Source organism: Ambystoma mexicanum, chromosome 2q (genome assembly GCF_040938575.1).
Source record: "Ambystoma mexicanum isolate Mex_15411 chromosome 2q, UKY_AmexF1_1, whole genome shotgun sequence".
NCBI classification, from domain to species: Eukaryota; Metazoa; Chordata; class Amphibia; order Caudata; family Ambystomatidae; genus Ambystoma; species Ambystoma mexicanum.
Genome location: NC_090924.1, coordinates 256,852,009 through 256,865,692, shown reverse-complemented (window position 1 = coordinate 256,865,692; position 13,684 = coordinate 256,852,009).

The following is a 13,684-nucleotide window of genomic DNA, read 5'->3' as shown; positions in this document are numbered from 1 at the left end:
AGCAGCAATGTAGCACCACTATGATGGTGACTGGTGCAGTATACAAGATTTATAGCATGCTATAACAAACCGTATGCCACAGGAAACAGCAGCTCGCTCAAGAGGCGCTTTCCTAAGAGCACAGCTCTGCAACATCCCTCGGCAGCTTTACTCTCTACGCTCGAAAGTTGCAACTGCCTGGGCAGTGACTGGGTTCAAGCAATCTAAATGATCCCAAAATGCAGGTGCTGAAAGAAACTGCATGTGTATACTTGCAATCAGCACATAACAGATGAAGCTGGCCTCATCATCATCATCACATCAAGAGAATTCATATGTCATCCCTAAGGGCTGTGATTTGCAAGGGCTCCTAGAGAGGTGGCTACGCGCGTGGTATTGAACGCAGTCCTTGGTATTGCTTTTAGTAGCGCCATGAACAAAACAGAAGTTAAGCTAAGATGGTTGAAGGCTGAGTTAAACGACTGCCCCTGTGTACCTTTTTAGTTTTGGCCGCAATCGCCAATGCCTGTCCTATGCACAGAGAGAGAGAGCTGAGGGATGCAAATAGAATAGTACATTGCAAACATTTCATGGCAGGTGTATCAATTCTGCCTGCCAGATAATGCATTGCAGCAGCATGCACAGAGCACAGAATGTTCTGGAGTGCATTATCCTCGTGTCGTTGGAGAGCAGATTCTGCCCTTAGCGTCTACATGCTGGAGGCGTGCTGTAGCCGTCAAGGCATTTCGGTTCAGTTCCAGTCCCACCTTCGAAATACCTCCCCAATGCTGTGAGGACCTGGCCTTGTGATGGCAATCTGTGGCAAAGGAAGGAGTACCTGAACGTTTAACAGATTAAGTAGCCAGGCCTTTGAGGTGATTGGTATGCCAATACTTAGAAGTTCTGGGCCCTCCATGGCGTAGCTAGTATATGAAACATTCTATATCACGTGATGTGAGTGACAATGCAAAGAAGAAACTTCCTGGTCATTTTATGTCTTATGGCAATAACTGGCAAATAGAGAATGTCTGGCAAATGCATGCACACGACCTTCACAAACGTCAAGCAACTGGCTTTCTTAATTCCAGTTTCAGGAAAATATGTTGAGATTCATTTCAAACAGGCTCTGTTTGGGCACAATGTGGCTGGAAGTGTGTTCTTGGGTGTTTCCATCTCTATTATATTACCCCATGTAATGTTGGGCTCACCCATGACCCCTAGATCCCACCCTCCTCCAAGCACCTTCTGCAATATCTTATCTTGGCACATGCTACCTTAAAGGTGCAGTTATGCTTCGTTTCATTACTCTTTCTCTGGTATGCTATGAGACAGGTTTGTTATGTGATTGCCCTATGCTACATGAGATTTCCATTTTTTTTATCTACACCTTCCTTTGACTTTTATGGTGCTGATCCGTTTGCACCTGACATTGGACTTCCACTTCCTGCCTCACTGCACCTGTACCAAACCCTGTTCATCCTCGTGCTTTCCTTTTAATTTTTTTTTCTTCAGTTCTGAGGGAGTTTTGCGCCGTTTCATTTTTATTTATTTATTTATTCCCATCAATTTCTGGGGGAGGCAATACTGGTTTGTATACTAGCTTATGCCATGTAATGTCATATTATGTTGTTTTACATCATGTCATGTTGATTTTGTCCAATATGTAATAGATTTTTATGCCAGGAAAAAGAACCAACAAATAACATCTGCCCCAAAGCAGACCAGCCGGGGGCGAACCCCTTACCCTCTCTGCCGAGGCACTCAGTACCACCAATTAGAAAACATCCTCCTCTACCTCAGCAGAAATAAGCCAGTTGCCAATACGACAATTAGGGTGACTTAATAAGCATTATATATATAGCCAGTAATCTGTTCTTTGAATGCCACATAGGTCTGGCCATTCTCAAATACAGACTAACAAATGGACATACATTCAATGTACCTTTGGCATATCTGACAAATGCGCAGGTACTGTGCATGTGATAAATGCAGTGTATAGAGGGTACGACGTTCGTCCATCGCCTGTTTTATTTTTTTGCTGCACTTTTTGCCGAAAAAAACATCGAAGAATATGGATGGCTGGGGTAAGAGCATATAAGGGTTAGGGTGGGGTGCAGTATAGGGAATAAATAAACGGACAGGGAGCTTTGGGGGGACCGCCCCCAAATAAACAAAATAAAACATTCAATGCATTTTTCTGCAAAAAAAATCGGCAAAAAGCAGCGAAAATAAAACCTGGGGATTATTGAAGATAGAACCGTATAGCAGAGGCCTCAACAGTAGACAACTTTCCTTGGGTTTGATAGACTGATTTATTCTAGTCCCCGTTCCAATTTTAGCACTGCGCTCCTAAAATACTGCTGAGTAAAATTACAAATTCAGACCAGCTGTCACATAGTCACTAATATAGAATGTTATGCTTCACCTGAACACTCTTCAGACGACAAATGGCACGTCACTACACTACTCTGCTAATATTTGAACCGTCGCTTGAGAATATAAATGCCATTTGCATTCAATGCTGTTTTTTATTTCATGTTTGTTCAGAGTGCAGTCTGCCGAAGGACTGTTCACCCCAAAGCACTTCAAAGCCATAACAATGGCAGCACTGCACTGTACACAAATCATAATTTCCTGGGGTGTAGCACATATGCCTGCACCCCTAGTGAAATCCCCTCTCTGGCAGCCAAAAGCATGCAGAAGCCATGGAAATGTTGAACACATTGCCCTTCACATACGATGCTTAGCGAAATGATCATCTTACACATATGAATACTCAGACGCACATGACTGTGCTATAACATCCCGGTGGCTCCCAAGAGTTCAGCACTTACATTTCTCCGACGAAATGAAATTCAACTCCTTGTGTTAGTTGCAGGGGTCTGTACAGCTCTGCCATTGCCCCTTAGGGTTAATTCAGGGATCAGCATGCTACCACCTTAAAGGAAGGGTTCACTCATGTGTTAAATGCAACCAATTATAATGATATACGCAGCGCACCATATATATATCCATGTATGAAACTTTTTTTTATTGCATAACTTACATTTCAAAACATTAATAGGAATGGACCAGTCATTTTATGATAACGGAATTTTTAGAGCGACCAACCCAAGGTCGAGTGCCCTGGTGGAAATACATCATAGCACACAGCCCAGCTTTTGTTGTCATCCCTCTGGTTGTGATCTGGACCTATGACGTAACTAAACGTCCTCTCCACCCCATGCATTCCCATGTCGCCATGAAAACGCGCACAATACTTTAGTGTTCTATAAATATCAAGAACGCCTTTCTCCAATTCAAGTATGAGTCTTGCGTCCCTCAGTGTTCATTTTATTTCTCACCGACTTGAATCGTAATCTGTGATAAACTCTGATTAACTCCAAAATCTTCTACTCTAAAATAATTATGTTTCTTTATGGTACCCTGAAGTGCTTGCCTCCGTGGGTACATAATGATGCAATTATGCATCGTGAATAAGATATTTCTCCCAATATGTCTCCACGGATGTTTTTTTTTACACCATGAACTGTGACAAATTGAAGGAATGAGTCCCTTCTCCCCAGCGGAGAGCCCCCGCAGTGAGGCTAGGGAGGCGAGCTTGCTCCGCAACACCCTCCCTATGGGTCGAGACAAGTGGGACCTCACTGGGAGAGACTCCTCTGTAGGGGACAAGGACTCCTTTTCCCATGAGGAACTCCCTAACGTTTTACAGACTGTGGCCTACATGGCATGCTCCCCAATACTAGAACCTAAATATCACGACTGGAACAAAGAGAATCCTAAAAGATGGCAATATCTAACTGAAAAAGAACCTGTCCCTTTAAGGCCAAACATCCAATATACTGGAACTAGTACGTTAAATAAGATACACTTAATGAACCAAGGTGAGAGAAGAGAGAGAGAGTTGCATACGCCTGCCCGTGTAACACCTGGAAGAGACAGAGCAAGCACAAACCATGATCCCCACGAGTTTCAAACAAGCCTGAGACTGCAGATTGGGATGCCAGAGCCACAGCGTGACACTAGTACGAGAAACCAGCAGGGCCACCCGAAAGAAGAGCTTGGGATGCCAAAGCCAAGGCATGACCCCAGCAGGAGAAACCAGCAGGGCAGCAACCCGAAAGAAGGGCTTGGGATGCCGAAGTCATGGCGCAACCCCAGCACCAGAAACCGGCACGGCAACAGCCCCAAGGAAGAGATTTGCGGTTCCCTTTGATCAAGTGGCTTCAAAACAGCTTTGAGGAAAGGACCCATAGCCATCAGGAAACATGGTGGCCATGTTTGGTTGTTGAGCAACGACATCTTAACAAATGTTCCTAGGAGAGCCGCATCTTCTTCATTGCTGTACTGATATCACTGCAGTCAAGGCTCTTGGTGGAATACTGTGTTTTTTTGGGCAGAATTACTGGTACACAGTGTGAATTAACTGTGAGGGGCACATAGAGAGTGGCAGAAGGAGGAAGAAGCAAACAAAAAAGGGAAAAGTAAGGAGAAGAGGAACCGGTTTGTCTGGAGTCTGTGTCCACATATAGGGGACATGCAGCATAACAATGCCAGGCACCCACCTGGATTGCTATCGTCTCCTGGTGAACCTCCAGTACTGTGTGACCTCTGTGTAGATGCCTTAAGTGTCTACTTTAGGGTGGCTGGGGTGGAGAAATATAATGATGACGAGAAGGAAGTGACACATTTGAATTGTTTGGGCACCGAAGGGCTCAGAACGTTTAGACATTTGCCTGGTGAAGCGATGCGCATTTCTGGTGGAGGCGAAGGAGAAACAATAGTGAGCTTATATGAGACCGCCCTATAGAAATTGGAGTCATGTTTTGGGAAAAGCGCCATCATTTCTTTTCCAGGTGCAAGGTGCCGGGGAGTCCATTAACGCATACGTCACGGCCTTGCAGACTCTTATGTTCACATGTAATTTTGCAGGCATTCAAGAGGAGTACATTAGAGACCAGATAATGATGAAGACGAGTAAAGCCAAGGTCAGAGAGAGGTTGTGGACTGACCGGGATCCTCCTCTGGACAAGGTTATAGAGATTGGGAGGGCTATAGAAGAGTCCTGCGCTAGTGGCAACTTGTCACTGAGAGGGCAGAAAAACTGTTGCAATGCCAATCAGTACAAGCCATGGTGACTTCCAAGAGGGGTGGCAGCGACACCAGGGCAAAGGTCATGGTGCCTGCGCAAAAGATGGATGGACCCCCTAACAAACATAATAGGTTACCAACCGGTAGTGGAAGACCAGGGTGCAGGAGGTGTGGGTGCACAAGCCATCCCACTGATGCCAGAGAATGTCTGACTTGGGGAGTGGAATATAGGCATTATAATGTCAAGGGGCATTATGCAAGGATGTGCAAGGTGAATGGTGGGCTGGAAGAAACTTACAGATGAGGCAAACCGACAGAATGGTCAAGACAGAAGGTGGCACTACTAATGCCGGAGTGTTTGCGAGTCGTGTTGTTACCAGTAATGTCGGTGGTATGTGAGTGGATTGATGGGGGAGGGAACCCTAATGCAAGTTCAAGGGGTGGTGAAGAATGGCCAGTGGAACATGTTGACTTCCAATGTGTGCAAATCGAAATGTTGGTGGATTCAGGGTTGCCTTATACTATGATTTCACTAGAAGTGTACAAGGAAAGCTATTTCAAGGATGTGTCTGCACGCAGGGCTGCAGACATCAACACCAGTGCGTATGGTCAAGTACCTAAAAGAGTGTTGGCATATGATTGGGTCGGATTGAATTCAAGGGGTGCAGTACTGAAGGGAAGCTGTATGTAGCACATAAAGGCGTGAGTGTGATGGGATGGTATGAGCAGGCAGTTTTGTACATACAAATCCATCAGGGGAGAAGTGTACCTGTGCTGTGTGTGGAGGATGGGGAGCAAGTGCAGCCGGTTGTCAGCAGACTACTTAAGTGGCAGGTACCCAGCACTTTTTTGCAGAGAAGTTAGTTATGCTAAGCAGTTTTTCGCACAAGATTGTGCTCAGAAGAGGTGCTCTGCACAAGGTTCACAAGGTCAGGAATGTTCTGGTGTTGGCTAGAGAGGGACTAAAAGGGGATCTTCTTAAATTGAGATAGGCTGGTAAAATTGACGAAATTGAGTCTTTGGTCTGGTTGTCATAGGTAGAATTGGGACGGAAACAGGATGAGAGTCTAAGAATGTGTGTCAACCTTAGAGAGTTTGCAAATATTTGGGTGGACCGGCACCCCCTGTCAAATTTTAATGAGTTCTTGGTGACTAGGTCAGGGTCAGGTGGCATGGTTTTCCAATGTTGGTGTCTCTTCAGCGTATCATCAGATAAACCTACATGAGGAGTCTTGTCCCCTCACGTCCTTTGTCAGCCCATTTGAGGCATACAGATTTTGACGTATACCATTTGGTCTGGCCTCTGCATCTGCTGTTTTCCAGTGTTTGATGCAGGTGTTGTTTGGGGAGGTATCCGGGGTGAGTTACTTTTGGGATGACATTTTGGACTAGGGAAGGGATCGCAGGTGCATGACAGGAGTGTGCATCAGGTCATGTAGATTTTGCAAGAGGGCGGATTGACAGTGAAGTTGTCGAACTGTCGGGTGGGTGTTCTACTATGGAAAAGGGAGAACCCCAGGCCATATCAGAGGAATTTAAAACACTGATCCAAAAAATCAGAAGAAACTATTAGGGTATTACATATTGGTAAATAATCCTACATTGCTGGTACTAGAAGTACCCTCAGGAGAAGGGAGTGTTTCTCCACATATAAGTTAGTTTTCATAGTGGTAGGATAGTTTTGGAGAGCAGACTAGATCCTTTTGGACATTCACGACTGACTGATGAGCACCTTAGTTAGAAACATGGCAGTGACCACCCATAGAGATAGGGTTAGTTAGATCTTTTATATAATTTGAATAATATTTGTGAACTATACCCACAAAAAAGTGTCTGCATCCTTCTTTCTTCTGACTTTCCACATAACCCATTGACAAGTTCAAAGTTTATTTTTTGTCAACTTTCCTTTTTAATTATTTTTCCTACCCCCTCTCTTTCTACCTCAAACTTTACATTTAATACCCTTTTTTTCTTTTTCAACAGGCTTTTTCTTATTGTTTCTGTCGTCAAGAAGCATGGCGGCTGTTCAGGGGTTTATCTATGAACTGAAACACATGGACAAAGAAATGGAATCAAGGAAAAGCATATGGGAACAGTCGGACATCACTGATACAGAGGACAATTCTCCTGATGCAGAACCTAGTCAAATGGAAGAAATTTCCACTTGGTGTCACTGTCACTGCCATCGTTTTCAAATAATGCTAACTTTGGAAGAACATATACGTTGTCAAGAAAACTCCACATATAGGGCCTATCTATCTGAAGAAGATCCTCCACCACTATGCAGAACAAAGCAAGGTGACTTCGGGGTAGCGTGCCTTGTATGTTTTTTTTTTTTTTAATGCTGACAGTCCTTATTCATGAACTTTGTGGCACTGTTCATCAATGTATTATATTCTCAGTAATGAGTGAGTACGAGGTCTATTTATTTTATTGATTAACAGGCTTGTGATTCGTTTCAATTTACTTTGCAATCTTCGTGTCCAACAATCTCAAGTTTTTCTGCCTTTAGCAGCTAATATTTGTTGTTTGTTTATTACAGTTAAATAATCACTATTCGCCTATTAATTATTTAAACATTATTTTTCAAGTTATTGTTCACAAAGTCCAAACAACATTTTTTCTGTTGAAATATTTATTTATTTTTATGCTGCCTACGCAAATTTAAGTGGCCTAATATTTCATATCTACTTTTATCTACCCTGATGCTCAGTAATTTTGCCTTTCGCAATTCTAGCAGAGAATGAATTTAAGCAAGAAATGCCAAATAATGAAACTTTGTAGTTCTTTTCTGTCAAGTGAAAAGCTTCAATTTTGTTTACAGTTGGTACAGGCTTGTGGCATATAGAGCCTATACTTGGTTGATTCCCGGAAGACTGTGAGCCAGAGGCCATAAAGTAAAACTAGCATGTGTTCTACAAGCCAATAGGGAATACAGAGGGTCTGTTGACATACAGGCCAATCAAGCAGCATATAACATAGAATTCTTTTTTGGCAATAATGGTATAGACATTCAAATAGATGTCTATAAATTCACCAGAAAACTGAAATTAAAGAAATATCAAAAGATATTTATGATCCAAAACTTCTCTATAAAATGACACAGATGTATCACACATACAAGTAATCCGTGATCTTAATATTGATTCAGATACCCTATTGGACAGTAACTTAAAAGATAGATCCATATTTGTTCCCTTGATGTAACAGGAAAACCTGATAGATACATTTCAACTAGCGTTTATCAAGGATATGCATCAAACTATGGGTAGGTCCAACAGAAATATGCATAAAACATGCAATAATCTCTCTTATAATTAGAGAATGTCTCTGAATCGTTTATCCAAGTTTGATGATGTAATCATCCGAGAAGCAGAAAAGGATGGGAATATAGGAATCATCAATAAAACTGATTACATCAAAATGACATATGAACACTTACAGACACCGGATTTCTACAAAAAATAAGTTGTGAATTGATATCACACACTGTCACTATCATTAAGGAACTTGTATTAAAATGGTACAAAAGATTAATTATAACAGATGAGGAGAAAAGGTACCTTATTAATGACCACGCCATAATACAATCTACTCTTTGCCCAACATACAAAATGAATTTAATCAACTGCCAGAGGTTAGACCCATTATCAGTGTCATTGGATGGGCCACGGAGGATGTGTCCAAGTACATTGACAACATACTCAGACCTGAGGTATACAAACTCAAATAATACATATGGGACACCATGTGTTTCTTGGGGATTCTCAATAAACTGGAATGGAAAAAGGAATATTTACTTGTGCCAATGGATGAGAAAACACTCTATGCTTCTATAATTCATAATCGTGCACTTCGCACAATGGACTTTTTCTTTGATGACAAATCAGCTTTGCATTTCTTTCATGTGGAAATGTTAAAAGGATTTTCTAGAGTTCACACTGAAACATCACCTCTTCATGTTCAATGTGGAAATATTCAGTCAGACTAAAGGGATTGAAATGGGTGCATGCAAATCTATGGGTGAATGTGAGATCACACATGCTTTTAATGAAAATACATTTCCAAGTCGTTTCCTCGCTGTCATATATTGATGGTATATCTTAATGAGCTGGACTGACACAAAGGCTGTCTTACAAGAGTACATGATCTAATTGAATGATAATGAATTTGGAATTCAGATTACTAGCAACCACAGTAGAAAAAATATGTCACTTCCAGATCCCAACACAGTAAACACAGGGTTATTCACACCACCAAGTCTAGAAAAAGTACTGAAGTTAATGCTATCTTACATGCACAGAGTTGTCATCAAAAAAGCACAATCAATAACATTCCGATAGGTGAATTTATGAGAGCATGCAGACATTGTAGTGAAGCAAACATGTATGACCCAGAAAGTATGACAATAGAAAACAGATTCCTACAGAGGGGTTATCTGACAGACGTCAATAATGGTGTGAAACAGAAAGCAAACAACAAAGCACGCAATTAATGATCAACCCATAAAAATAATAATACAGACATGAGAAGGAAGAACATTAGAATGGCAACAAAGTTTACAAAGGAAAGTAACACTCTAATAAATCATGAATAAGCATTGGCACATACTCGAAATGGAAGCTGACCCTCAAAACTACACACAATTTGTTTACACCAAAATGCCAACTTTTAGGTCCAAACTCAGTAGTAGTTTTATGACAATCAAACCCGATTCTAAACAATCAAATTTAACTAGAGGCAGGCAAATCAAATGGTTTTACAAATGTGCCAAATGGTTTTACAAATGTGCATCATGTAATATGTGCAGGCATGCAATTAACAATGTACAGACATGCATAACTAACAATATTGAGAGACAAGACATCAAATGGCAGTAAGCACCCATTCCAGGGATTTCACCAGCCGGGAATAGTCCGTGGCCATTACCGGGCCAGTAAAGCCCCCAGAATGGCTGAAGGAGTGGAGAACGAAGCTGAGCAAGGCGGGCCTGGCAGAGGCCCCATTAAGGCAAGGAGAGGAGTCAGGGGTGTTGAGGGGCTTAATGTGGGGTAGGAATCAGTATAGGCGGGGGAAAGGTGGTGCTGGGTGCAGTCTGGGTGTGGCAAGCAATGTGGTTGCTCCAAACCCAGGCTTGGATTGTTAGATGGCCACCGCTTCTCCTCTACCCCTGAGGTGTCAGTTCCGTCCTCCAACGCAAGTCGGATCTGATGCCGCAGGGTCCCTTTTTCTTTTTTGTTCTTTTTTTTTATGTACCCCGCTTCCAATGTCAAGGAAGCTGGGGACACCCCTGCGCTCCTGAAACCCCTAATACTGAATAATGGGGAGCGGGGGACACCCTGCAACCCTGCTACTCATGTTCGGTATTTTTGTTTTTTGTTTTTTACTACAGGCCAAATTCGTCTGAATGGTCCATACATACAACCATTTTATTTCAAGCAATTTGTGTGTTTCCCAAACTACCATTGGCAGAACACCAGCAACAACATCACATGGACTATAAGCAAAACATCAAGTTCCTGGGAGTGAAGCATATCAAACCTGATGCCCGAGTGGGCGACCGTGAAGAAAAACTGAGAAAGATGGAAGCATAGGTAATATACCACATAAGAAAATCTTTCAATGGCCTCAACACCACACATGAAATTAATGTTTTCCTGTAAATTGTCTTCATGACTCTCTTTTCTAGTGACTTTTTAGGATACGTCTTATCGCATGTGTATCATGAAATTATTTACCCTTTATAAATCTCTACATCCAAATAATCAGTTAACCCAAGTAAGTTTGTAACCCTTGCCTACACTAAGTTATAGTTTTGTATGAGGAGGAACCCGCATCTGTTATTTTGATAGCTTATGGGAATGCATGCTCCTATGAGACAATGCCTCATTGAAAAAACTATTATTTAGTCAGTACAGAAGACCTTGATATGCAAATATTATCATCTTTGTAGTAATTCAAGTATCAGAGACAATGGGGAAATTGGACAATAATTAAGACTATCTAATCAGGATCATGTAAAGAAGTAAAATAATAGAACATTACAATGAAATTGGATATCTGTGCGCTTGTGAATTTTTCTAAATTTATTTTCTCTTTCTCTCTTCGCTAAACCGGAACATGCTCCTATGTTTCCTTGTCTTAATTGATTAATATTATCATTATACAGAAAGGGACATGACTATAACATAAAGAAATTGTAGTAGAATTCATTATTAGCCTTGTAAAAACCTTGATTAATGTGAAACATGAGCAGGTGACCGACCCAGTGTCAGCTTTCATATGCATGAATGTAGGCTTGCATATGCACGAATGTAATGAAAATTGAAATTATTAGATTTTATAATTGCAATGATGATGTTAGACAAGGATTTCACATGTACAATTGCAATCAAAGATGTTCTGATTATAGATTAACCATCTTCTTACTATGCACATTTGTGCCTCTTGGGCATTGTCTCCATTCATGTACTAATTTAAAATGTATAGCGTGTTAATTTTATTATAAACCATAAAACAAGGTGGATGCACAACAAGTCCTGGAAGAAGCAAGAAAGGACCTCCTTTTACGGTCAATATATAACAACAAAGGAATAAAGGGTTACATGGCCTCCGCAGACACGGTATCTAGAGCTTTTCCTTTGTATAAGGACCGGCAAAATAAACCTGTCATCGGTCCTGCTGGCCACTAGAGATGTGTCTCCTCGCTTCAATTTCACACCATGCTCAGGTTCACAGGGTAGAGTCAGTTTAGCAAGGATTTGATGTGGTGAGTTTGCCACTAGTCCTGCAGGGATACATAGCTGTCATCATTTCACATTCAATTAAGGAAACATAGCAATACAAGCTACTATTAAATTGCAGACACAAACTTGATTTTTCTCGCTAAATTATTGAATAAGACTCGGTTCAACTATGAAATGTCAACAATATTTTTGACCACAAGCAAATGGTTGAATGACATAATTTTGATACCACCTCTCATTTCTAAGTATAGACATAACATATTATTCTTCTACATAGCTGTATTTCCTGCCCTCTACAGATACTATTTAAAATATTTAAAGGACAGCCCATCCTATATCTGCCCAGATTCAACATTAACACCCCCTTATTCTAGGGTATAAAGTTGGCTTAGAATCCCAAAAAATACTATTTCTCCACTTTATGTTTACATAAAGATCACCATCCAGCATTTTGTCTTCAAGTCTGAATCGCTGCTACCATCTTCACCATACAGTTGAATCTTCTCCTCGTTTAATCTGTGTCAATATTCCTATTGAAAAAATTAAATCTTCTGATTTATTTCTCCAAACAAAACAAAAAAGTCTCCAAATGTTTACTTCTGATCATACCACATATAATAGTTTATGTTTAACTGTGTTACAAGATTATTATTATGACATATCAATTGTTTTAAGTTGACTACTTTTAGGCCACAGTGCAGTGATACTTTTCATGCCCTCTTTTCCAGAACTTCATTTCTCAAATAAAATACCTTCCCGTGTGATGATGGGATGCCCAAATGTACTCATGCGAAAAAATACCAAGTACAGTGCTCCACATTTTCCCAAAAGATGTGTTGTGGATACACCAATATTTGCTCAACTATGGATTTCTAATTTCCGAAGTTGACAGCCGTGCCAATGATGTCTTGGTAGATGTAAGAGGCAAATATGTCTGCATGTGCAGCAAGCATTTTTCCTTGAGATGTACGAGTCTTCTCATTTTACAAAGAAGAGGAGTCCAAGACAGACCTATAGGTTACTAGCAAATGTGTTCTCAATATATTTCATCATAGATACAGTCAACTGAGTAGAAAGATGAACAATGTTTTGAAAGTATTCCTCCATTTCTGTTATATTATATAACATGGTTTAACTTCTACTTGCTCTACTGCCCTCATATTTCTTGAAGAATCTAAGAGATCCATCCACAAATTAGCTAATAATCGTTATTAAAAATGATTGAGGAACTACTGTGATTTGGTATTGTGTTCTTTCATTGACAGTAATTACTTTGTGTTAATTTAATATGAAGTAAATACTTTGAAATACCTTCGAAAGATATTGGTAGTTGTGGGGTAAGGGGGAAAAAGGAGGTGAGGATGGGTTTGGGTAGTAACTGTGAAGTGGAAGGAGAGAAACCCCCACATTTGAAAAAAATAATTTGAAGAAAAATGTCAAAGTAATAACTTTGAGGTAAATTACCTCATAGTAATTGCTGTTGGCGAAATTACATGGAACCTGTGATTTACTATGCAACTTGTTATGTTCAACGCCTCCATTTTCAACATTGAGTTGAATTTCTCACAGTTCTGCTTTGCAGTGTCAGAAGTCTTATTAGAAATGCATATTACACAGATCCAAATATCACCAGTCATAACTTTTAATTTTTACTCGTGTCCTCTTTCCAATTATAGACGAGCAAATATAAGGTCACTCAAGTTCTGCAGATAAAACAAGAGACATTTAACTTGATCCTAAGGCAATGCAATATGTCTTTCACTGTGCATGGTTTTCTTTCCTGAAAGTCCTTTCAAATTGGCTGAAAAAATGTTGTTTGGAACTGACTGTGTTGTCTATGGTATTGTTGTTGTCGTATCAATTAT